Source organism: Malus domestica, chromosome 02 (genome assembly GCF_042453785.1).
Source record: "Malus domestica chromosome 02, GDT2T_hap1".
NCBI lineage: Eukaryota > Viridiplantae > Streptophyta > Magnoliopsida > Rosales > Rosaceae > Malus > Malus domestica.
The window spans coordinates 32,335,115-32,359,592 of NC_091662.1; the positions used below are offsets into that span (position 1 = coordinate 32,335,115).

General features: G+C 38.1%; 1 protein-coding gene across 6 annotated transcripts in view; it reads right to left on the reverse strand.

The window, feature by feature from the left end:
* Positions 1-24,478, reverse strand: part of LOC103410624 (MATH domain and coiled-coil domain-containing protein At3g58270-like) — a 50,549-nt gene continuing 26,071 nt past the window's right edge. The window contains exons 1-5 of one of the 6 annotated variants that reach the window (XR_011578503.1): positions 5,854-5,987; positions 5,623-5,747; positions 4,907-4,982; positions 797-894; positions 1-702 (exon numbers count right to left, since the gene is read on the reverse strand). The gene's annotated coding sequence lies outside the window, so the exon portion shown is untranslated. Of the gene's footprint in view, positions 703-796; positions 968-4,906; positions 5,083-5,622; positions 5,748-5,853; positions 5,988-24,478 lie in introns of those variants that run through there. The other 5 variants (XR_011578502.1, XR_011578501.1, XR_011578500.1 and 2 more) reach the window with 5 other exon arrangements.

Consider the following 24,478-nt stretch of genomic DNA (forward strand, 5'->3'; position numbering starts at 1 on the left):
TTTTAAAAAATGATGAAATAAAAGGATTGGATATAGTGAAATCTCATAAATACAGTAGAAACAATTTTCACAGGTAGGCGACCTTTAAAGCATGCATTTTGGATACAATTGATACCTCTATAAAAAGAGAGGCAACATAGCCACTTTTAAAATCAAGGCACTGCTCTCCGAATTTCAAAAGCTGGATTTTCTTGAATAAAGTTCGTTAACATTTCTTAGACGCAATCTCAGCTTTCCGGATATTAAAGACAACTCGATCAAAATATCTCTAGCAAACTTAAAACACGTAAAGTTCACTATTCCAACTACACCACTGTTGCCGACAAGCGTGGGTGACAAAGCCACATCTGCATCACTACCTGCTATTGGGAAATCCCTATATATGTCGACCTTTGTCCTCCATGGTAAGGCACACCTCCAAAATGCCTAGCTCATCTTCCTTGCCAAGAATGCATGTGCAACCAAACCTCTCAACATATTCAGTCTTCCGTCTCTCTAAGAATACCTCTTCAACCAAGTCCCTCGAAATGCCAAACTCATTTTCTCAGCAAGAAATATTTTTGATCGAGAAGCTTTATATTAGCATTAAATCCTTCTACTGTTTTCCTTCAAGAGAAAAAGTATTTCATATCATTAGGGTTGAGAGCAAGGGTATCTCATATCATGTTCTTTCCCTATCTTTTCCTTTGCCTTTACTCTTACCTGCAAGGCAAAGAGAAAGAAAGCTATCAATCGGAACCTGAAATCAAACATCCGGTCAAGAACCAACTGCCTAGAACATTTCTTGATTGCTTACCTTGCATTGCTCTTAAGTAGTCATCTTCAACTGTTGTTGGAGCTGGGTCTCAAGTCACCAACATCGCAGAATAATTGGTACACTGTTGGCTCTTTACACTAAAGCTGCTAAACATGGACGAGTCACCGAGAAATGATGGACCATCTAAGGACAAAAGGTTGCACATCACTTCTATTAGGCAAGAGATTGAAGCAGAATGATCAACGATGAGCTTATAGAAGTCCAAAGGGAGAAAATTGGTGGCTGACTGAGTGAATGGAAGACCAAAGTTCAATTATGGAAATTCTACTCATATCCCCAGCAAACTTTACCAGTTTATATCATTCACATGATGTAGAAAAAGGTAATGAAAATTACTAATTGATTACAAGTTACAGAGATGTCGCACGGATTAAAGTCTCAGTCATACTATCCATAGACTTAGCACTACTGAGCTGTTGCATGCCTGAAGCATGACAGTCGCCGCATAGATTCAAGTTTCAAAAGGGATAATCCATGAACATGGCAATTTTAATATATCTCATGCTTGAAGCATGATGGATCGATGTGTAAGTTCCAATGATTTAACTCCCTAGAAGTGGAGTTAACTATACAAACTCTATAGCGCTCTAGATGAGGTTATGATCCATATTTTCAAACAATTCATGTAATAAGAGATGATTGTCCTACAAGAAACAATGTACAGCCCCTGAAGAGGCAAGGATATCCAAAGTAATGAAATGATTATACATATGCATGCGCATGCACATGAGAATTATGGGACCATGAATTGATGATTACCAATGTTGTTTTTAGTAGCTACTAAATTCATCAATGAGCTATGTTGATATTGAGCCATGTTCTTTTATTCGTCGACAAAAAACAAAATTATTGGCCAAAAATGAAGAAAAGCAATTCCATTACAATTTATCAAGAACATGGAAAAATGGACCTATTGTACAAATCGCCAGATAATGTTGAACCCAGAAGGTTAAATATGAGCATTTGTAATACAGTGTACTACACTCAAATGATATGACACAAGGTTCTTAGTTGAAACTCTAATACACTCCTGGAAACATGATTTCTCATTGTGAAACTTGTTCATTTAAATGGAGAATTATATATTACACAAAGCCTTATGAAATGCCTGAGGTATATCTCCACAAGTAAATCCCTCAAGCATACATGGAAGCAAGTTGCTATGTCTAAATTCCAAAAGAGAATGTGTCATGAAGTGTAGAAAATCCTTGAAGGATTTAGATTGCTTGAAGAAAGCCCTGGAAAGGTAAAGCATAAATTATGTACTCAATACCAATAGATGGTATAAATTGCCTTAATGAGTACTATCATTATGATGTTGTTGCAATATATTAAATCTCTTGCAAGAGTTGATGATATCAGAGTGAGACTCCTGAAGAGTCTAGAAAGATTATAAAGTGTTGAAATGAATACTATCTAGAGTTGTAGATCGAACAATACGCCAACACGAATCTTACCCATGATGTTTATGGTATTAAAGAACCATATGGATTGAAGATCATGAGTTGAACACTCAAGTTGTTAATTAATATTTAGACATTAAGAAAAATCATTCATCCTCATGAGGGAAATGATGAATTGATATTTGGTCTAAAAGTACCATATCCTAGTGCAGTATGTACCTTACTGTATTTAGCACAATACATTGAATTAGGTGTTACACTTTGTTTATACCATACTTAGGGCCTCCGTATTTAGACCTTGTATAAATACTCGGGGGACTCAAATGTAATTATGTAATAAATGGAGGGGCAAATATGTAATAAGTAAGGAGCAAAGATTAATACTGTTAGAGTGTTAGTTTCGTTGGCGGCTAACTTGGATTGGCCATTACAACAATTTGATGTGAAAAATGCTTTCTTACATGGTAATCTTAAAGAAGAAGTGTATATGGATATTCCACCTGTTTATGCATCAGTTTCACAACCCGGAATGGTGTGTAAGTTGAATAAGGCATTGTATGGATTGAAACAATTACCTCGGGCATGGTTTGGTAGGTTCCGTACGGCTATGAGCAAGTATGGGTTCAGGCAGAGCAATTCCGATCATACACTTTTCTTGAAACGTCGGATGGGTAAATTGACGACACTTATTATTTATGTGGATGATGTGATTGTTATGGGTGATGATAAAGAAGAAATCTCAAGGCTGAAAGATTACTTAGCAGTTGAGTTCGAGATGAAAGATCTTGGTGGATTGAAATATTTCTTGGGTATAGAAGTAGCTCGATCTAAACAGGGTATATTTCTATCTCAAAGAAAATATGTTTTTGATTTGTTAGCCGAAACCGGAATGCTTGATTGTAAACCGGTTGACACCCCTATTGTCCAAAATCACCATCTTGATGTGCACCCTGATCAAGTTCCCACTAACCGAGATCGTTATCAAAGGTTAGTTGGGAGGTTAATTCATTTATCTCATACCAGACCTGATATTGCATATGCAGTAAGTGTTGTTAGTCAATTTATGCATTCCCCGAGTGATACGCATATGGGTGTGGTTAAACGCATTCTACGATACCTAAAGTCCTTTCCTGGTAGAGGCATCATGTTTTCCAAGAATGGTCATTGCCAGATAAAAGGTTATACCGATGCAGATTGGGCAGGGAATATTACTGATCGACGATCCACATCGGGTTACTTTACATTTGTGGGGGGAAATTTTGTGACTTGGCGGAGTAAGAAACAAAAAGTGGTTGCTTTATCAAGTGTAGAGGTGGAATATAAGGGTATGGCAAAAGGAGTATGTGAATTATTATGGCTTCGGAGGTTACTTGCAGAACTTGGGTGTCCTTCAATGTCGGCTTCGAATTTGTTTTGTGATAATAAAGCAACGATTGATATCTCACACAACCCAATCCAGCACAATCACAAGAAACATGTGGAAGTTGACAGACACTTCATTAAGGAGAAGTTGGATGAGAATATTCTTCAATTCCCGTTTGTAAAGTCAGAGGATCAATTAGCAGACATCTTAACTAAAGTTGTTGCCAGTCAAGCATTCTACAACTCTCTCATCAAGTTGGGCATGAACGACATTTATGCACCAACTTAAGGGGGAGTGTTGGAGAGTTGACCTTTGTAATTGGCCTAGTTACCTGTTTGGGTCCTTGTAATCAGAATGTAATTAGGATTGATTTTATTTGATGTCTTGTAAATCAATCTTGTACAATATATATTTCCCTCCTTGGTGAGAAGAATAATATCAGAAAACTAAACCCCAAAATAAGCCCTAATTAGCAAAGATTAAAACAATACAGTTTGCCGGATCTGTGATTGAGTTGTCGGTATCAAGTTGATTAACCAAGGTTAAGCTAAAGTTGGCAAATTTACTACACCCACGTGACAGTTAAAAACAGAGAGTTAAAGAAAAATATAAAAACTAAGTTGCAAACGGTGTCCCAACGCGATAGAAAATCTCATATAATGTTAACAACCATAGATATATTAATGCAAAATTGATCAGAATACACCAAATAATATCACCAACAAAGCTTAGGAATTCTAATTAGTTATTGACGACTAATAGGGAGCATAAATGATAATGCTCAGTTAAACAATTTATACTAGAAACTCACTCCAAATCCCCTGTTTAAAATCTTTTATGACCAACACCGTGTGTCTCATAAAGAGATAACGATCCATAAAACAATTTATGCTAGAAACTCACTCTGTTTTAAATCATTCTACCCAAATGCATCATAACTTATTACAACTAACGACGTCTGTCACATAAAGAGCTAACGATCCGTTAAACAATAATTTACGCTAGAAACTCGCTCCGAATCTCTTGTTTTAAACATTTTAATCCAAATGCACCTCAATTTATTACAATCAACGACGCATGTGTCACATAAATGATAACGGATCCGTTAAACAATTTATACTAGAAACTCACTCCACATCCCTTGTTTTAACTCTTTCTACCCATATGCACCATAACTTTTACAGTTAACGATGCGTGTCACATATCAACAACTAACAAAAACAGAAGCAGGATTGAAATTCCATTTAAGAAGTTTTGCTTGCCATAACGACAAGATCACACAGAAAGAACAGAAACATGATTCATGAAGAGTAAAGGAAATACCCTTTGTAGCCTTTGAGATTGTCTTGGTGCTGTCCAGTTGATTGACCACACTCAAGCTGAAATGGGCAGATCTAGCCTAACCAGGTTCCAAATTTGAAGCATTTGGAGCACACAAATACAAGGAGAACTGCATTTCAGATTTTACTTTGTTGCCCTTCGGCCATATAAGCAGCCTCCTGACAAATCAAAATTATCAAACCAAAGGGCACAACGATGTTAAAGTTGTAGGTCATGATCCTAATACTTTAGGGCATGTATTGGTCTTTTACTAGGGTTTGGCTCTTTGTGGCTACCTATGTGAATAGGGTTACTAGTGGAAGCTTCTAGATTGTTCCTATTACGATTTCTTTCTTTCATTTTTTTATTGGGAATGACAGTGGAGTTTCTAAATACCATAACAAATTTGCAAAACAATAAAATATAAAAATTAATTAAAAAATAATATATGAGCCTGAAGCTGCTCTGATCTAAGGACTCATAAAAAATAAAGATCTTTGGAGTTCGAGAGATTTTTTGGGTGTCATGGAAACACTGTTCGCTATATCACAGTACAAGTGGTTGAAAATTTTGAAAAAAAAATTTAACCACTTATATTATGAGAATTAGTGTATCGAGCTGTTTTCACATGTTGAAAATTTTCTTGTGGACTTGGAGGAGCTCAAAAGAACAAAAGATAAAATAAAATAAAACAAATCTTGAGAAAATAATAAAAATACCATTTAAAACCAGCGATGGTGAAAACGTCGGAGTAATGCTTGCCGGTCTGCAGCTTAGAGAAGTTTTCGATCAGCCATGTGAATGTCTCAGACACAATCTCTTCCCCTGCCTTCTTGCTGTTCATCTGCAAAACAAAAAAAAAAAAGATTAAAACCAAACACCCACACAAATGTAAACAAACATGCAAATGATCGACGATGATAGACGATGAGAGAGACAAAGAGAAGTACCTTCAGACCACGATTCTGACGAGTGAGAGAGAGAGAGAGAGAGAGAGAGAGAGAGAGAGGAAATACACTCCATCAGAGCACTACACTCCAGCTCTTGGGGCTGTGCGGACAACCTCCAATTTTTATAATGCCCCGGTCAAAAAATGTTCAATAGGGTAATGTTTATCCTGTCTGGCATGATGTGGGACCCAGAAAACATTGAATAAGCATTGGGATTTGTTTGTAATTGTCATTTTGAGTAACATTAGGGTGGACCACATTTTTATATTACATTGGTGTACTATATGATACAGTTAATTATTCATATAATCAACATCTAATGAGATAAACTCATTAATTGATATTTAATATGTACGTATCATTTGCCACAGTGCATCATATAATCTCTTTAGCATTTCTTTTTTCTTTTTGTTGAAAAAATAATTTGTTCAATTTAAAGCTTGAGATTGTAAGCGTTTAATAAAATTAAATATTCTCCTAACTTTTAGTATAAATATATTGTTGTATAAAAAAATAACTTGATTAACATATTCTACTTGTTCTCGCTACATTGGTGGGGTGGTTGTTTGGTGGCAACGATGGCGATGGTTGTTGAGCAACGATGATAATAGTGGAAGTGGCGGTTATGACCATAGAAATGTGGTGGTAACAAAAATGGTGGTGACGACCATTGTGACTACGTCAATGGTAGTAGTATATATAATAATGTCTTTCATTTCTCGTTATATTAGTTTCTAAAAATTACATCACTTATTAATCACTTATATTTCTTATGCATACTCTCATCCCTAAGTCTGGCTTCTCTCCCCTTTGGAAGAACAAAGCCACCACCTCCATCTTCCTCAACCCAACCTTACCACATCCCCTTGCTGAATCCAACTCCAACATCACCTCCACATGTCAATTATCTTTCAAGAAAATGATTTTTGCACTTTTTTTTTCACTTTCTATATAATTTTTTGTACATTCTGCATATTTTTCTATTTTCTTAACATTAAATTAAACAAATTAAAGGAGACTCAAGATCAATTAAGAACTTGCAATGGCGAAGCCGGGAATTCTCGGAGGGAGGGGCGAAATTTAAAAAATTTAGGGTCCCAAAAAAATGTGAACATTCATTCAAGGTCTAAGTCCAAGATTTGCAAGAAGATTATTTGAACTACCCGTAATATTCATAGGAGAATTTGCACTAACCGAAATATTCAAAAGAGGATTTGGACTACTCAAAATAGTCGAAAGAGGGTTTGAACAATAATATTATTTGAAGGATGATTTAGCACCGTTTCTTGTTGTATCGTTCTATTATTTAACCGTATAATAAGCAAAGTTTTAAAAGATGATGGACATGACTTTACACTTAGGCGAGGACCTAGGCAAATTTGAATAAATTTATTATATACCGTATAAATAATTGTCTATTTATTATATAGCTTATAATATCCAAAAAAACATTGATTATAAAATATATTGTCGTGTATCTAACATACCCCGTCTCCGAGATATGTACCAAGCTCAACTCATGCCTCGAATTTGCGTACTAATTTTTTTTTTCCGTAAACTTTATGGCTGCATCTAACCTCCTCGTTAGACTGCCTACGTACCCTCAATAGGGATCAAGTCATTCGTAGTTCACCATTCACAAAATCAGACATTTATCCCACTGAGTTCAAGCAGAAAAGCATAACATTCCTCGATCATTTAATATAACCTGATAGCATGAAATTCTTGGGCTCAAGCTACATAATAAACCCTCATGAAATCATGATTTCTCTTCCATCCTACATATAAATCATTATGTCTCATCATGATATCACAATTCACAACATACATCATATTTAAGAACCAACGAAACACAAAACCATTCTCTAGTCACATTAATTAATTAATTTGATCAAAGTAATAACAATCATTCCCATATCTTCTAAATTCATACCTTATGAAATCATAATCGAATTGTAGAATATCCCCAAGGAGTCACCCAGACGTCCAACATCTTTTCTAACTCAATTCACAAGATTCTCGAAACCATTGACACAAATATATATAAAACTAAGGCTAGAGTAACACAATTAGGCCAAGCCTACTTCTCCAAATAATGGGATTTCAAACCACTCTACGAAATCCAACAACCTCGGGTTCCGGACCACTCAAACGAACCAAACTAAATATGATCGCCTATCAAATGTACCAAGTACAACTAATCATCATCACTTCTAGAATACATATGATCCCCCATCGCGGATATACCAAGCAGAACCATAGGCATAATCTCATCATGCAGACAGTGATCACCTATCGCGGATATACAAAGCATGATCACCCCTAATAGTTCCCCATCGCGGATATACCAAGCATGATCACCCCTAATAGTTCCCCATTGCGGATATACCAAGCAGGACTGTATCATATAACTATAGGTAGTGACCACCCATTGCAGATATACCAAGCATGATCACTCCTAGCATACGTATGGTCCCCCATTGCGGATATACCAACCAGGATTATCCATGTACCACTACTACATGGTGCGGTCTCATCATCACACATTATACCTAATTATACGTATACATGCTATTGATTCCATATATCAACCAACATCTAGTCATATGGAGCACAGCACAAGGAATTCCCCTAATTGCTATTTCTAGTAAAAATCTAATAAAGTTCCTTGTTGATGCACAAAATCAGTGAGGACTTTGGTACAACAGAAAATGTTAAGTTTATGACCTTCACTAGATTGCTCCGGTCACTAGTGTGAATAAGTATGTAAATGGATAGGGACAGGGAAGCAAACACAAGATGTACGTGGTTCACCCAGATTGGCTACGTCCACGGAGTAGAGGAGTTCTCATTAATTGTGAAGGATTTGCACAAGTACATAGGTTCAAGCTCTCATTTAGTAAGTACTAGTGAATGATTTAGTACAAATGACATTAGGAAATATTGTGAGAGAATGATTTTTATTTATAGAAGAGAGTTTCTAGTTTCATTCTGACATTGACATGTGTCGTATTGTGATTGGCTTCTGATATTGACATTTGTCGCGCTATGATTGGCTTCTGATGTCGACACGTGTCGCGCTGTGATTGGTCTTCTGGTTGGAGGGAAACTCTTCTGGGTCCTTGACGGTATAACGTTGACCGGTACTCAGTAGTTTCGGGATTGGTCAAGTATGGTACAAACAGTGCTCCCCTAAGTTCCCGAGTGAGGGAAGCTCCTCGGTTGGGGACTTGCAAGATTTAAGCCATTGAGTAATCACGAAACTTCTAAGTATCGAAGTGTGGTATCATTTTCACTTGCCTTATCTGTCTCATATGTAGATGTGGCATCTTCTCTGGAAGTACTTTTCCTCCATCCAGGGGTGGTATCTTTAACCGATGAAGATGTACAAGGTAATGTATCAATTTCACTTGAAGCTTACTTGTAGTTTCAGGCTTGGTCAAGTGCGATACAAACCCTATAGTAGGAGTCCCCCAAGTAACCGAGCTAGGAGATTTGCCGAAGGAGGTAACAGACAAGGTAAGCAATCACACTTCCAAGTAAGCAACCTGGATCGAAGGTTCGACTTCAGCTTCCGGTTGATTGTTCTCCTTCTCCTTATGTCGTTAATAGCAACAAGGATAAGAAGAAGCAAATGGAGAAGAGATGATATGAGATACTTTTGCTTTTGAAGAAGTAACTTTCCACAGGCTTATTCTTGAACTAGGCTGGAGGGTTTTCTGGTTTGCTCCAGAGTATAAGGCTGACTCAAGAATTTGAGGGTCAAAACAAGTTCATCAAATCTATAGTACGTTCGACCCTGATGATATGGGATACTTTTGTTGTTGACAAAGTAGTGGATGTATGGACACGTGTTCTGTTATGCTTGTCTCCACATGCTTCCTTATATCATTCTTACTTGCCCTATCTGTTCTTCAGACAGATGTGGTATCTTCTCTGGAAGCATAAGATGTTGAAGATGAGTACTCGAGAACAATGCCAGGTAAGTAATTAGGCAAGGGGTTCCCGGCAGTCAGTTCCTGACTGGAAGCTTGATTCCAAGTGTTGACTGATTGCTCTCTTTTTCCTTGTCTTGCAGGTAAGAACAAGGCCAAAGGAAAAGACAGGGAAAAAGCATGATATGGGATACTCTTGCTTTTAATCCTGATGATATGAGATACTCTTGCTTTGATGTGGCTTGTTTGCAGAGGTATTATCGGGAGGAAAAGAAGATGAGTATTTCGAGAGACTCTGCTGAGAGTGCCATCTCGGATATGAAGAAAAGTTGAGCATTTTTTTTATTTGCAGGTCTGCCTGGCTGTGGAGGATGGAGGTCGACATATATAGGAGTCTCCCTAACAACAAGTAGTAGTGATATTCTTTTACCCTTCTTGGTCATAACAATGTAGTGGGAGCTGCAAGCTTCATGTGTTTTAACTTTGTCAGAGCACTTTGAAAAAGTGGTCTGTGGTATCTGGAAAGCTAATGTTGCGTGTGAAGATTGCAGACAAGCTTTATCCAAAGAAATCTGGCTCTCGAAGTTCGGAGAGCGGTGCCTCTTTGATTTTTTAACAAGCAATCTTGTCGGAGATCTAGCTCTCGAGATTCAGAGAACGGTGCCTCTTCGATTTTTAAGAAAGCAATCCTGTTGGGAGTCTGACTATTGAGATTCGGAGAGCAATGTCTCTTTGATTTTTGAGAAAGTAATCCTGTTGGGAGTTTGGCTCTCGAGATTCGGAGGGCAGTGCCTTTTCGATTTTTGAGCATGTTATCCTGTTGGGAGTCTGGCTCTCGAGATTCGGAGAGAGGTGCCTCTTCGATTTTTGAGAAAGCAAACCTGTTAGGAGTCTGACTCTTGAGATTCGGAGAGCAGTGTCTTTTCGATTTTTAAGAAAGTAATCCTGTTGGGAGTCTAGCTCTCGAGATTCGGAGGGTGGTGCCTATTTGATTTTTGAGCACGTAATCCTATTGGGAGTTTGGCTCTCGAGATTTGGAGAACGGTGCCTCTTCAATTTTTGAGAAAGCAATCCTGTTAGGAGTCTGACTCTCGAGATTCGGAGAGCAGTGCCTCTTCGATTTTTGAGAAAGTAATCCTGTTGGGAATCTGGCTCTCAAGATTCGAAGGGCGGTGCCTCTTCGATTTTTGAGCACGTAATCCTGTTGGGAGTCTGGCTTTCGAGATTCAGAGAGCGGTGCCTCTTCGATTTTTGAGCAAGCAATCTTGTTGGGAGTGTTTTCTCAAATGAGAGTAAAGGTTGGGCATTTTTGCCAGTTTGTTTTGCCACGGAGCACGGAGGTTGACACACATTGGGACTTTCTAGTTATCAAGCAGTGATGCTGTTCCTTTACCTTTGTGAGTAATAGTAGGGTAGCTGGACCTTCAAAATTTATATGTCTAACCTTTGTTAGAGATCTTTGCCAAAGTTATCTGTGGTACCCAAGGAGCTGATGTTGGGTGTGGAAAATGGTGCCTCTTCGATTTTTTAACCAACGACCATGTTGCCCTTTCTTTTATAAGGGCACCAATTGTGTGCAAAAAGTACATTCAGAGAGTTATTGCTTGTAGGAATTTTCCCTTTACTTTAGAGATTTATTACACCTTATTTCTCCTTCATCATTTCTGAGAATGTCTGGCCCATCTGACCGTCGTTTTGACTTGAACTTTGGTGAAGAGGCAGCCATGCCTTCTCAAGACAACATATGGCGCCCATCCTTCTTATCCCCTACAAGTCCTTTTATCGTTGGGGACTTTATGATGAAGAATGATATGACTGCTGCGGTGGTGGCCAAGAACCTTCTTACTTCCAAAGATAACATACTACTTTCCAAACGGTTTGATGAGTTGGTTGTTAAGGATTCTCTAGCTCTCAGTGTTCAGTGTGCAGGTAATATGGCCCAATGCCTATTTGCTCGAACCCTGCCAAATTGAATCATTGGCGGCTGAAGTGAAAAGTCTTAAACAGGAGATCAGAGGGCTCAAACATGAGAATAAACAGTTGCACAGGCTCGCACATGACTATGCTACAAACATGAAAAGGAAGCTCGACCAGCTGCAGGAAACTGACTTGATCATCAAAGGTTTGTGGGTTTGTTCCAAAGGCATTTATTGCCTTCGTCTTCTAGGGCTGTACCGCGTAATGAAACTCCAAATGATCAACCTTCGGTGCCTCCTCCTTTTGGGGTTCTGCTTAGTACTGAAGCTCCGAATAATCACCCTCTGGTGCCTCATCTTTCTGGGGCTCTGCTGACTGCTAAGACTTCTCTTGAGTAACCTTTGTGAAGGCTTCCTCTTGTTTGTTTATTTTGATTCATGTATATGTACATATTTGTAACTTATCGGAGATATCAATAAACAAGCTTTGCTTCATTTCAACGTATTGTGTTAAATACACCAAGGCCTTCTTCACTAAATTCTTTGAATTTTTCCTTTTGTTGAAGCTTGTATGTTAAAGCTTTGTGAGTGAAGCATGTAGGTTGAGGTAGTGCTCCCTTAATTTCTCGAGTGAGGAAAACTTCTCGGTTGGAGACTTAAAAAAATCCAAGTCACTGAGTAGTCGTGAGACTTCTGAGTATCAAGGTGCGGTAGCATATGGTAGGAGTCCCCCAAGTCTCTGGTCGAAGGAGTTGACGAAGGAGGTGTCTTGCTAGTAGCCAAGTTTCCAAAGTAACAAAACTTCACCATTTTCCTTTCTAAGTGGTAGCCCAAAACTCCTCATTCATATATATTTGTTATGAAAGTTGTTAGGCCCAAAGAAGATGAGGCATAGACAATTTTTTTTTTTTTGAATTTTCAAATTTTCGAATTTTTGAATTTTTGAATTTTCAAATTTTTGAATTTCCGAAAAAAAAAATATATATATTTTAAGCTTTATAGGTGAAGCTTTGTAGGTGAAGCTTTGAGGTTGAAGCTTTATTGGGTACCATGAATTGATTTTGCTTCACACTATCTTGATCAAGATAGTGTGAAGCTTTTGTAGGTGAAGCTTTTGTGGTGGGTGAAGTTTTTGTTGGTGAATCGTTTGTGGGTGAAGCTTTTGTGGTGGGGGAAGCTTTTGTGGGTGAAGCTTTTGTTTGGGAAGCTTTTGTGGGTGAAGCTTTTGTAGGTGAAGCTTTTGTGGTGGGTGAAGCTATTGTGGGTGAAGCTTTTGTTGGTGAAGCTTTTATGGGTGAAGCTTTTGTAGGTGAAGCTATTGTGGATGAAGCTTTTGTTAGTGAAGCTTTTTTTGGTGAAGCTATTGAGAGTGAAGTTTTTGTAGGTGAAGCTTTGGAGTTGAAGCTTTTGTTTGGAGTTAAAGCTTTTGTTTGGAGTTAAAGCTTTTGTGGTGGGTGAAGCTTTTGTAGGTGAAGCTTTTGTGGGTGAAGCTTTTGTGTTAAAGCTTTGTAGGTGAAGCTTTGAAGGTAAAGCTTTTGTGTTGAAGCTTTTGTAGGTGAAACTTTGGAGTTGAAGCTTTGTAGGTGAAGCTTTTGTGTTGAAACTTTTGTGTTGAAGCTTTTGTAGGTGAAGCTTTGGAGTTGAAGCTTTGTAGGTGAAGCTTTGGAGTTGAAGCTTTTGTTGGGTACCATGAATTGATTTTGCTTCACACTATCTTGATCAAGATAGTGTGAAGCTTTTGAGAATTTGTAGTTGTCCTCCATTGATGAAGCTTTTGTTGGTGAAGCTTTGTTGGGTACCACGAATTGATTTTGCTTCACACTATCTTGATCAAGATAGTGTGAAGCTTTTGAGAATTTGTAGTTGTCCTCCATTAATGAGGCTTTGTTTTCCTTTTTTTTTTTTTTTTTTTTTTGGGGAAACTAGAAATTTGAAAATGTGGGAGAGACAACATATACAAATTTTGCTTCCACACTGTTGAGCAAGAGATTGTGATGCAAGCCACACCTTGTAGTAATTGAAAGTTTGGATGAACCATATAAATTGAATTTGCTTCGAACAATCTTCAATTTGCCTCGAAGGTTTGATAATTGTAGTTACCCTCCATTGATGAAGCTTTTGTTGGCACCATAAATTGGTTTTGCTTCACACTGTCTTGATCAAGAGTGTGTGAAGTTTTTAAGAATTGTGGTTGAACTCCTTTGATGAAGCTTTTGTTGGCACCATAAATTGGTTTTGCTTCACACTGTTTTGATCAAGAGTGTGTGAAACTTTTGAGAATTGTGGTTGCCCTGCATTGATGAAGCTCTTGTTGGCACCAAAAATTGGTTTTTCTTCACATTGTCTTGATCAAGAGTGTATGAAGCTTTTGAGAATTGTGGTTAAACTCATTTGATGAAGCTTTTGTTGGCACCATAAATTGGTTTTGCTTCACATTGTCTTGATCAAGAGTGTGTGAAGCTTTTGAGAATTGTGGTTGCCCTCCATTGATGAAGCTCTTCTTGGCACCTTAAATTGGTTTTGCTTCACACTGTCTTGATTAAGAGTGTGTGAAGCTTTTAAGAATTGTGGTTGAACTCCTTTGATGAAGCTTTTGTTAGCACCATAAATTGGTTTTGCTTCACACTGTCTTGATCAAGAGTGTGTGAAGCTTTTGAGAATTGTGGTTGCCCTCCATTGATGAAGCTTTTGTTGGCACCATAAATTGGTTTTACTTCACACTGTCTTGATCAAGAATGTGTGAAGCTTTTGAGAATTGTGGTTGAACTCTTTTGATGAAGCTTTTGTTGGCACCATAAATTAGTTTTGCTTCACACTGTCTTGATCAAGAGTGTGTGAAGCTTTTGAGAATTATGGTTGAACTTCTTTGATGAAGCTCTTGTTGGCACCATAAATTGGTTTTGCTTCACACTGTCTTGATCAAGAGTGTGAAACTTTCTATAGGTTGTAGTGTTTGCATTGTTACGGAGGGGAAATGTCTGAAGTAGATGCAAGAGGGCTGAATAGCTTGATCTTCGTACACCATGCACAGAAGTTGTTGTTGGCTTACAATAAGACTTTGTTGGTGACTATAACTCTTGTTGGGCATAAGTGTTCCCCTAGTTGAGTTGTCAAGTTTGAGGATTTTTTATTATTTGTGAATGCTAGGAGTTCACTTGTACAAGTTGTACCACTCGTCTTCTGGTAGGTGGAATGAATGGTGAGTTGCTTTCATCACTTGGTTGGTGGTACGAAAGTGAGTTCCTTCATCACCTTTCATCACATTTCATCACCTGGTTGGTGGCATGAGGATGAGTTCCTTCTTCACCTGGTTGGTGGCATGAATGGCAAGTTGCCAAATGATATTAGAGAACGGGTTGTACATTTCATCACCTGGTTGGTGGCATGAAGGAGAGTACGGGTAGTACATTTCATCACCTGGTTGGTGGCATGAAGATGAATTCTTTCTTCACCTGGTTGGTGGCATGAGTGGCAAGTTGCCAAATGATATTAGAGTAGTGGTTGTACATTTCATCACCTAGTTGGTGGCATGAAGGAGAGTACGGGTTGTACATTTCATCACCTGGTTGGTGGCATGAAGATGAGTTCCTTCTTCACCTAGTTGGTGGCATGAGTGGCAAATTGCCAAATGATATTAGAGTACGAGTTGTACATTTCATCACCTGGTTGGCGGCACGAAGATAAGTTCCTTCTTCACTTGGTTGGTGGCATGAATAGCAAGTTGCCAAATGATATTAGAGTACGGGTTGTACATTTCATCACCTAGTTAGTGGTATGAATATGAGTTCATTCTTCACCTGGTTTGTGGCATGAGTGGTAAGTTGCCAAATGATATTAGAGTACGGGTTGTACATTTCATCACCTGGTTGGTGGCATGAAGATGAGTTCCTTCTTTACATTTCATCACCTGGTTGGTGAGAATAAGGGCAAGGTGTCAAGACACATTGTAGCAAGTGTCGAAGACACAAAGTATGTTGAACCCTTTCGAATCACAGTTGGCTTATGTATGGATATGTTGGAATGTATGATGTTTTTGTATGAATGTGTTGGAATGTATGATGTTTATGGATGAATATGTTGGAATGTATAATGTTTATGTTGATTGATATGAGTGATGCTTATGAATGTTTTGCTATGCATGAAGAGATCCATGCTTTTGATATGTGAACCATGTTGGTTGTAACACTTAGTAACACATACTTTGTGTCAAAGTATGCATGTTGAAGCTCTGAGTTGGAGTATAAGGGTAGGTCAGCGTAGACCAAGTGTTCCAGTGCTAGGAACGCAAAAGACTCAGAAGAAGTTGTCTAAATTCCCTTTTCTTTAAATATTGTCGAATGGCTTGTGTGACAAAAGACCCCAAGCGGTTGAGAGTCAAAACATTTGTAATGTGTATGCCTTCTTATAATAGCATTTCCTTCAGTACCTAGTCATCCACTTTAAAAGAGCGAGGCTTGGCCCCATAGTCATAATAGTCGACGGCACGTTCACCCCTGGTTGTCTTGATACGAACTTTTATCTCTATTGTTGTAATGGGCTTGCTGAAAGTAAAAATTATTCCTCTTACCAAGAAACAGATACGTTTGGTGACTTAGCGAGTAGCTAAATGAAGCAGGAGATGATGCAATGGGTGTTTGAATGGCTAATATCTCCTCACTTGGTAGAACTTGACTTCCATTTCCCAGTTGTTGATGGGGGTTAACCATATGGGAGTTCCCTTGGTATGTTCTTGCTTCGGTGGAGGCGTGGTTGTAAGCATGTGCCATCACCTCAGAGTAAGTCTTCCAAGTGTTGACATTGATTATGTACTTGAAGAAACAATCATGTAGGCCTGCCGTGAAGGCCTTGAGGGCAGTTTTGTCATCTGCCTCAGCGCAGCGAGAATACTCATGGCTGAAGCGACCTGCATACTCTTGTAGTGACTCGTCCGGCTTCTGAAAAATAGTGTACAAGTCATCTGCAAAATGCAAGTGATCGGTCTGGAAGATATGTTGAGAGATAAACAGTTTCCTCAATTCCTCAAATGTGTCTACTGTCTCAGGTGGAAGACGGTAATACCAGTTTAGAGCTCCACCAGAGAGGGTGGAGGGGAAGAGAAGACATCGCTCTTCGTCGGTGTGCATCTGATATGCCATGGTGGACCCAAAGAGGTTAAGGTGTTCAATTGGGTCCTCCCTTTCAGTATAGAGTTGTAAACCAAACTTTTGTTTTGTCTTTGCTTGAAGGGGGTGTCGAGGATCCTTCTTGTGAGAGGGCCAGGCCTGGGTTGGTTCTAGTCAGGTATCTCGGTCTAACGTTCGGCCTTCAACTTGTTTACTTCCTCAATGAGCTGTAAGACAAGGGAGTCCTGAGTGGAGTCATGTACCACTGAAATTTTATTTCGTAAGTCTCCATCGCCTCTTGGAAGTAGGAAAGTTTGAGCAAGGGCGTGTGGTTTTTTCTTGGACTCGCCATACTGACTTCTAGGGCGAGTCTGTCGGAATACCTCAGAGCCCCCCGTACCTTCATGTTCCTCTGGGACCTGTCGTTTCTTCCCTAAATTGGTAGCTGACCTGGGTCGTGAGAAGGGATCGAGTCTTTCAGAAACCCTTGGGTCATTGATCTTCGAGCATATGCGGAGAAAATTCTCTCGACGTTACTTTAAGAAGTATCGGCAGTCACGATAAATGACTTTCGATCCTTCTAACTCTTCTGCAATGAGGTGTCTTCCTCCACTTCTTCTATTTCGAGTCGAAGCATCTGGGTTAAGAGAAGTCTCATGTTGATCAATGTTTTGATGATTAGCTCGCTCCTCATCAGGGATACCCATGTCGAAGGGAGGTGACCCTCTGTGTTGGGGGCACCCAGATAATGGTTGATGTCCACTTGGGCAACGAGCTCGCGTGTTTGAGTACGCCTAGTTTCATGGAGCATTTCAAAGAGCTTCTCATATTGCTCTTAGATGACCTCATTCTTCATTGCTATCTTGTTGTTTTGAGCTTCTAACTCATTGACTTTAGCTTGAAGAGTAACCCTCTTTCATTCATTCTTTCGTTGCTTCGCATTAGGTGCAAGTGGGGTGTCATTCTGTGTGCTATGGCTTCCTTCGCTCCCAATGTTGGAGAAGAATGCCTAGTCAAAAGAGAATGTACGAATGGTGGAAACCAGCTTGGCAAAACTGAAGAGAGTGGGAATAAGTGTCATTCCCACAGACGGCGCCAAATTTTGATGCACAAAATCAGTGAGGACTTTGGTACAACAGAAAATGTTAAGTTTGTAACCTTCACTAGATTGCTTTAGTCACTAGTGTGAATAAGTATGTAAATGGATAGGGACAGGGAAGCAAACACAAGATGTACGTGGTTCACCCAGATTGGCTACGTCCACGGAGTAGAGGAGTTCTCATTAATTGTGAAGGATTTACACAAGTGCATAGGTTCAAGCTCTCCTTTAGTGAGTACTAGTAAATGATTTAGTACAAATGACATTAGGAAATATTGTGAGAGAATGATCTTTATTTATAGAAGAGAGTTTCTAGTTTCATTCTGACATTGACACGTGTCGTGTTGCGATATGATTGACTTTTGATGTCGACACGTGTCGAGCTGTGATTGGCCTCCTGGTTGGAGGGAAACTCTTTTGGGTCCTTGACGGTATAACGTTGACCGGTACTCAGTAGTTTCGGGATTGGTCAAGTATGGTACAAACATACCTAACTCATCTTCTGACTTTCATCCCTATCACATACTAGGTAGTAATGCCAAGTTCAAATAGGTATTCAGTTGGCAATCATATCCAAATAATTATCAAACAATAATTAGATCCCATAATTGTCATAACATTCATCATAATTATCATTCACATTATTAAAAAGATAATTAAACACACACACACACACACACATACATACATACATATATATATATATATCACAAACATCATCAGTACACAAGCCAAATCATAGGTCTATGGCTAAATATATAAAAATCACATTTCAATATAAATCATATTTATAAGACCAAATCATATTCACAAATGATACCCATATAAGAAATTAAGATAATAATCATATCTCATATATTCAAGTCACTATCTAACCAATGTAGGCCCACTAGACTTCAATTAATCCCGTAGTACTAATTTTATTATTTAGAACATTTCGAGACATGTTGACCACAAGTCAACTCTCAATCAACGATAGGGTCCACAACTCTACGGAATTCGATCCTGAAGATCCGGACAGCGGATTTCAGATCCATAACTTCCCAAAGTCCACATTATGCCTCTAGAATAACATACTAAAATTTCATTATGATCCAATGGTCGGATTGTCGTAAATCACACAAACAAGTGGCGGTCCAATTTGATCACCACACCAAACAATTGAATTTTGGGAAATCGAGCTAGACATACGTTCACAGGATCACTAGATGGTATTTGGTACTTAGACAACACTCATGAACGGTCCCACGCACCGCCACACGCGGTGGTAGCCAACCGAATTTTCAACATTAACTAAATGAGCTCAAATTTACATGGTAGCTAGAGCTCAACAAGGGAAACACTTTTCACAACTAGGCCGACGATAAATTCTAACTGGAAACCGTCCAAATTCAACGAAGAAAACCGGATTTCTAGGGTTCTAAACACCCAACTCTAAAATAAATACGAAAGTACAAACTAAGCATACCAACTTGAAGATTATGAAGAGTAGATGAAGTTTCATACCTCACTCAAAGGAAATGGTTGCCGGAATCACCGAAAAAATGACAAAATCGCTAGAAACCCACGTAACTTTGCTGCCTCGAACTGGAAAAATGGATAAGAAAATGGGAAATCTAACACTGTAGAGATGTAGAGCTCGTCAAGAGCTTTCCATAAACACCAAGATCACCCAAAACGGAGCTCGGATGAAGGAGATACAAGTGGGTCGAGTTTGTAGGTTAACGAGTCCAATTCGCCCCCAAAACGGGTTAGCAACAGCCCTGTCTCTCTTTTTTTTTTTTTTTTTTTTTTTTTTTTTCAGAAACCTTCTTCTTTTTTAATTTGATTGGTCCTCCCTTCAACCTTTACTTCTGATTGGCCACAAAAGCAAATACCTCTTTGGGCTTTTTCCCTCAAAGTGAGAGTTTAAATAATTTCTAAAATCTATAGTTAGTAACACAACTTCAAATATCCGTAACTATACTGCTATAATTCGGATTCGCAAACGGCTTTAGCCTATGTGTTTGTAGTTTCGAGATCTATTCGAAAATGTTACTTGTGACCTCGAAAGGTCAACGAGTAAATAATAATTTTCCAAACTTCACTATTCGTAACTAGTATAATTGAAATCTAAATTCAAATAAATTAATATAAATTCTCGAAAAATAATGTAAAATCTCAATAGTACAAATACGTACACATATAATATATAAAAATATTGACAAAATTTCTTTATTACTTTGTTGAATTTGATGGTAAGAGAAAAAAAAACAAATAATTATGAGTTCGTAATATTTTACAAATTATTTTTTGAAGCTCATATAAATTTATAGTGAATTTTAAGATAAATAACAGTGTCAAACAAGTGGATTAAAAAATATTGGAAGAGTGGTCAAATTAATTGGACAATAATTAAAAAATAAAACAAATTCCAATATAAATCAGTTAGGTGGGGCAATTTGATTGACCAATATTTAAAAAAAAATTGTAATTCTCAAAAAGTCACGTGGGGTGGGATGGGAGAGAGAGAAAGTCTCCCTCTTCTTCTTCATTGGAAACAAACTAGAACTTCATTTCCAGTCTCCAGAAGCTCCAAAATGCAGATCTTTATTCCTCCTTTCTTTGGCCTAGGATTTTTTTTTTTTTTTTTGTAAAAAATAAAGAGCCCTGCGATTAGCCTGTACTGCGATAGAGCCATGGTTGAGTGAGCTTGAGGCATGATTCGCTACATGTTGTGCTTTGTAGGAGGTTATATGTGATGCTCTAGAAGTGATTGACTTAATATTCTTATTGAACTTAGGTTTCAACTCTGGATGTAGTTCCCAGCACCTTTCTTCCACATGTCCTGTACCATTGCAGTATTTGCACTTTAAGTGTGGATTCTTCCCCTTGTACACCTTGTTGTCAGTTTGCTTGTAGTTTGCAGCATACCCTCGAGCTTCAGGCAGTTTGTGGCTTAACTCTTGGTTCATCACCCTTCTTCTTGCTTCTTCATGTTGCATAGTAGCACAAACATTCTGAAAAGATGGCAGCTCCATGCTCATTAAAATGTGACTTCTAAGATCTTCATACTTGGAGCTTAAGCTTCCTAGCAACTGATATATCTTATCTTCCTCAGCACATTTGAGAAGAATATATGGATCAAATATACATCCAGCTTATTCCATATGGTTTTAAAGACACCAAGGCGTTGAACAAAGGTCATTCATTCTTGTTGAATACTTGTAATATCTTTCTTCAACTGGAACACATGAGCATAATTATTTTGGTTCTCATACATGTCCTTCACATACTTCCATAGATCTTTTGAGGATTTAGAGTAGCTAAAGATTTCAGCCACATGCTTCTCCATGTTGTTAAGTAACATAGACATAACCAGTTGGTCTTTGCACAACCATGCTTCGTATGCTTGGGTAGAAGGCTCAGGTGCTTCAACTCCTCCATTGATGAACCCTAGCTTTCCTCTTCCACCGAGAGCAAGAGACACTGATTTAGACCATAAGAGATAGTTGAATTCATTCAACAAAACTGAGCATAAACACTGATTTGTATTTATCTCAGTATCTGGAACAAAAGAGGGAGAACTTTGTGAGTTTTCTCCCCCAATGTTTACTTAGCTTTCTTCTGCCATAACTGGAGCTTGAAGATGAACAGCAGCGGAAAAAAATGGGCAGAGACAGGTTGAGGATGACACTACTCTGATACCATGTTGCAGTTTTGGTTTAAGTTTTCTTGTATTTCTTAATGATGTGAATGTGCAAGGTTACACATATATAAAAGATAAGAAGGACTAGTTACATCCAACGGTCCTTAGACTAAACCCTAGAGACCAACTATACTCCTTAATTAAAGGAGATTACACCAAACACTAGATATTAGCCATACTCCTTAATTGGAGGAAACCAACTACAAGACTAAGAAGAGATTTACATATAATCTATCAGGAAACACAGAAGGTGCCGTGCAGCCATGCTGCATCCATGATTTCAGGAATTGCATAATCTATCTAGGGTTGGTAACTCTCAATAGTAAAGTTTCTCCTTGTCCATCTTAGAGAAGTTCTCGATTCTCCATTTAAATGTCCCTGATACAAGTTGGTTATGATTCCCCTATCTATTCTTCTCCATTCTATTAGAAAAAATCCAGAAATAGTAATTTGATATTACACGCAGTAGCAAACAAACAATTAGTTCCCATCATACAATGGTTGACTAAGAGTCTATTAAAGAGAGAGAGAGAGAGAGAGAAAAGAAAGAAAGAAAGAAAGAAAGAAAGAAAGAAAGAGAGAGAGAGAGAAAGAGAGAGACTTACCTTTGGATATCCGATACGGTGATTAGGTAGACAGTGAGACAAGTTTTGAAAGAAATAGAGGAATATCACAAGTCCTGCATTTTCCGACCAAAATCCACAGTTACCACTGCAGCATTTTGGTGCGTTATAGAGATCAAAATTTCAACTTTTTATAACATATTTGATTATACTTGTACGTAAAATTAAATTATGTTAAGGGTAATGCTAGGGAGACAAAATTTGCAAACTAAATGATGTGTCACAAATAGAAATGAACACGTTTATCAACGCTTAAGTAACAAACCAATCATCAACTTCCATGTCTTTTAGTTTTCAAAATTTTGTCTACAAATTTAGTCTTCAAAATTTTATATAAATTTCATCTCCCTTGCATTACCCTTAAGTTAACTATGCATTAAAAATGCACTTACACACTTTCTTATTGGGTAATGTTAGGGAGATTACATTTGAAGACAAAATTTTGAAAACTAAAGGACATGGAAGTTGATGATTGGTTTATTACTTGAGCGTTGATAAACGTGCTCATTCCTATTAGTGACACATCATTTAGTTTGTAATTTTTATCTACAAATTTAGTTTTCCTAGCATTACCCTTTCTTATTAAACAACATAAAACTTCAATTTTCTTTTGGCAAACATAAAAATTCTTTTTCAAAATAGACAATTATAATAAAAGAATAAAGTTATTAATGATATTTTAATCTTTTTAAGGTCTTAAATTAGAACAGACAATGATCCAATTTGAATTTGATATGCTCTCGAATATGGATCAGCAAGTTATATTGAAAATGAATTCTACATTGATGGAAGAAGGAACGTTGCATGGTCTTATGAGTAAGATGGGGCTACTCTTCATATTGCTTATTAGATTTATGGTGGAATTTCAACTTCCTTCAGAGCAGGTTGTCCCACACGTGAAGCCCAACGACCACACATGTACTATGTCACACTATTTGTGTTCTCCACATGTTTGGCTTGAAAATTCACCACACGTGAGGTGGCGTGTTGAGAATAAATATCACACCGATGAGAGAATGGACCTTGAATGGCCTTATACGTAAGTTGGACTACTTTACATATTACCAATTAGATTTATGGTGAAACTTCAACTTCCTTTATGGTATCAAAGCAGGTTGTCCCGCATGTGAAGTCCAACGGCTATACGTGCACCATCTCACCCCTTTTGTATTGTCCATGTGTTTGGCTTGAAAATTCTCATTATGAGTTTGACATTACTTATTCATACCCTAATAATGTGATTATGAGTATTGTGATCGAAAGTGATCATACTACATTACAACTCCAAGTGTATAGGTTCTCCGAATATTTTATATTGACATGAGGCCATGATATGCAGTTAGGTGTCAATCATGGTCTATGTTGGAACTACAATTGCGCACATCTGTTAATAGAGGCCAAATTCATCGGAATCGCCCATGATCTCTTGCAAAGGGAGAAAAGGGTTGATTAGAGGTGAGTTGAATCTATGTTGACTGCCTACATATCTCCGAGAAGGAAAATCAAACCACTGGTGTAGTTTTGAGAAGGAATAGTGTGATGTTTAATACATTGAGAACCATCCTTGACGAATAGCTTATGGCGGGGCATTAAGGAGATGGGTTCTCCATGGACGTATCTATGCATAGACTGCAAAGTGTATGGAACACTAGCCTCTGTTCGACTTAGAGAAAATATAAAAGAGATGTATCTATAGTTTTCATTGATTGATTTATTCTAGAGATAAATGCCTAAGCAAGGGTATTTATAAAATCTTCAGAGTCCTTGTAGGGAGAGTAGTCCCAATTAAATTGGGAGAATATCTAGAAGGGAATTTAGGATAAGATATCTAACCTTTGTGGGATCATGACTACTTGTCTAACCTCCAAAATATCCTAATTTGACTTGAACTAAGGTTTCCTTACTTGGGAGACAAGTAATATCTTCAATGTGCTTAAGCCTAGTTTGTTTAACTATTACTGTTTGACTTCACTTGGGATTCTAATTTCGTTTGACTAGTTTGATCTAACTATGGTTAGTCTGATCTGACTATGACTATTTGACTAAGAAGGCTACCTAGTCAGACCGAACAAATATGCCCATAAGAGTAACTTGTTCCAATCCACATCAGGTCTCTCAACTTGTTCACTTGAGTGTCACATGCTATAAGCATTTTGGTCCTTTTTCCCCCCTAAGCTGCCACATGTCATGGGTATAGAAAATAATGGACAAGGATTGTCTGCCCTCCCACTTCTGGTGCCATCCCGTGCCCTTCTGTTTTAT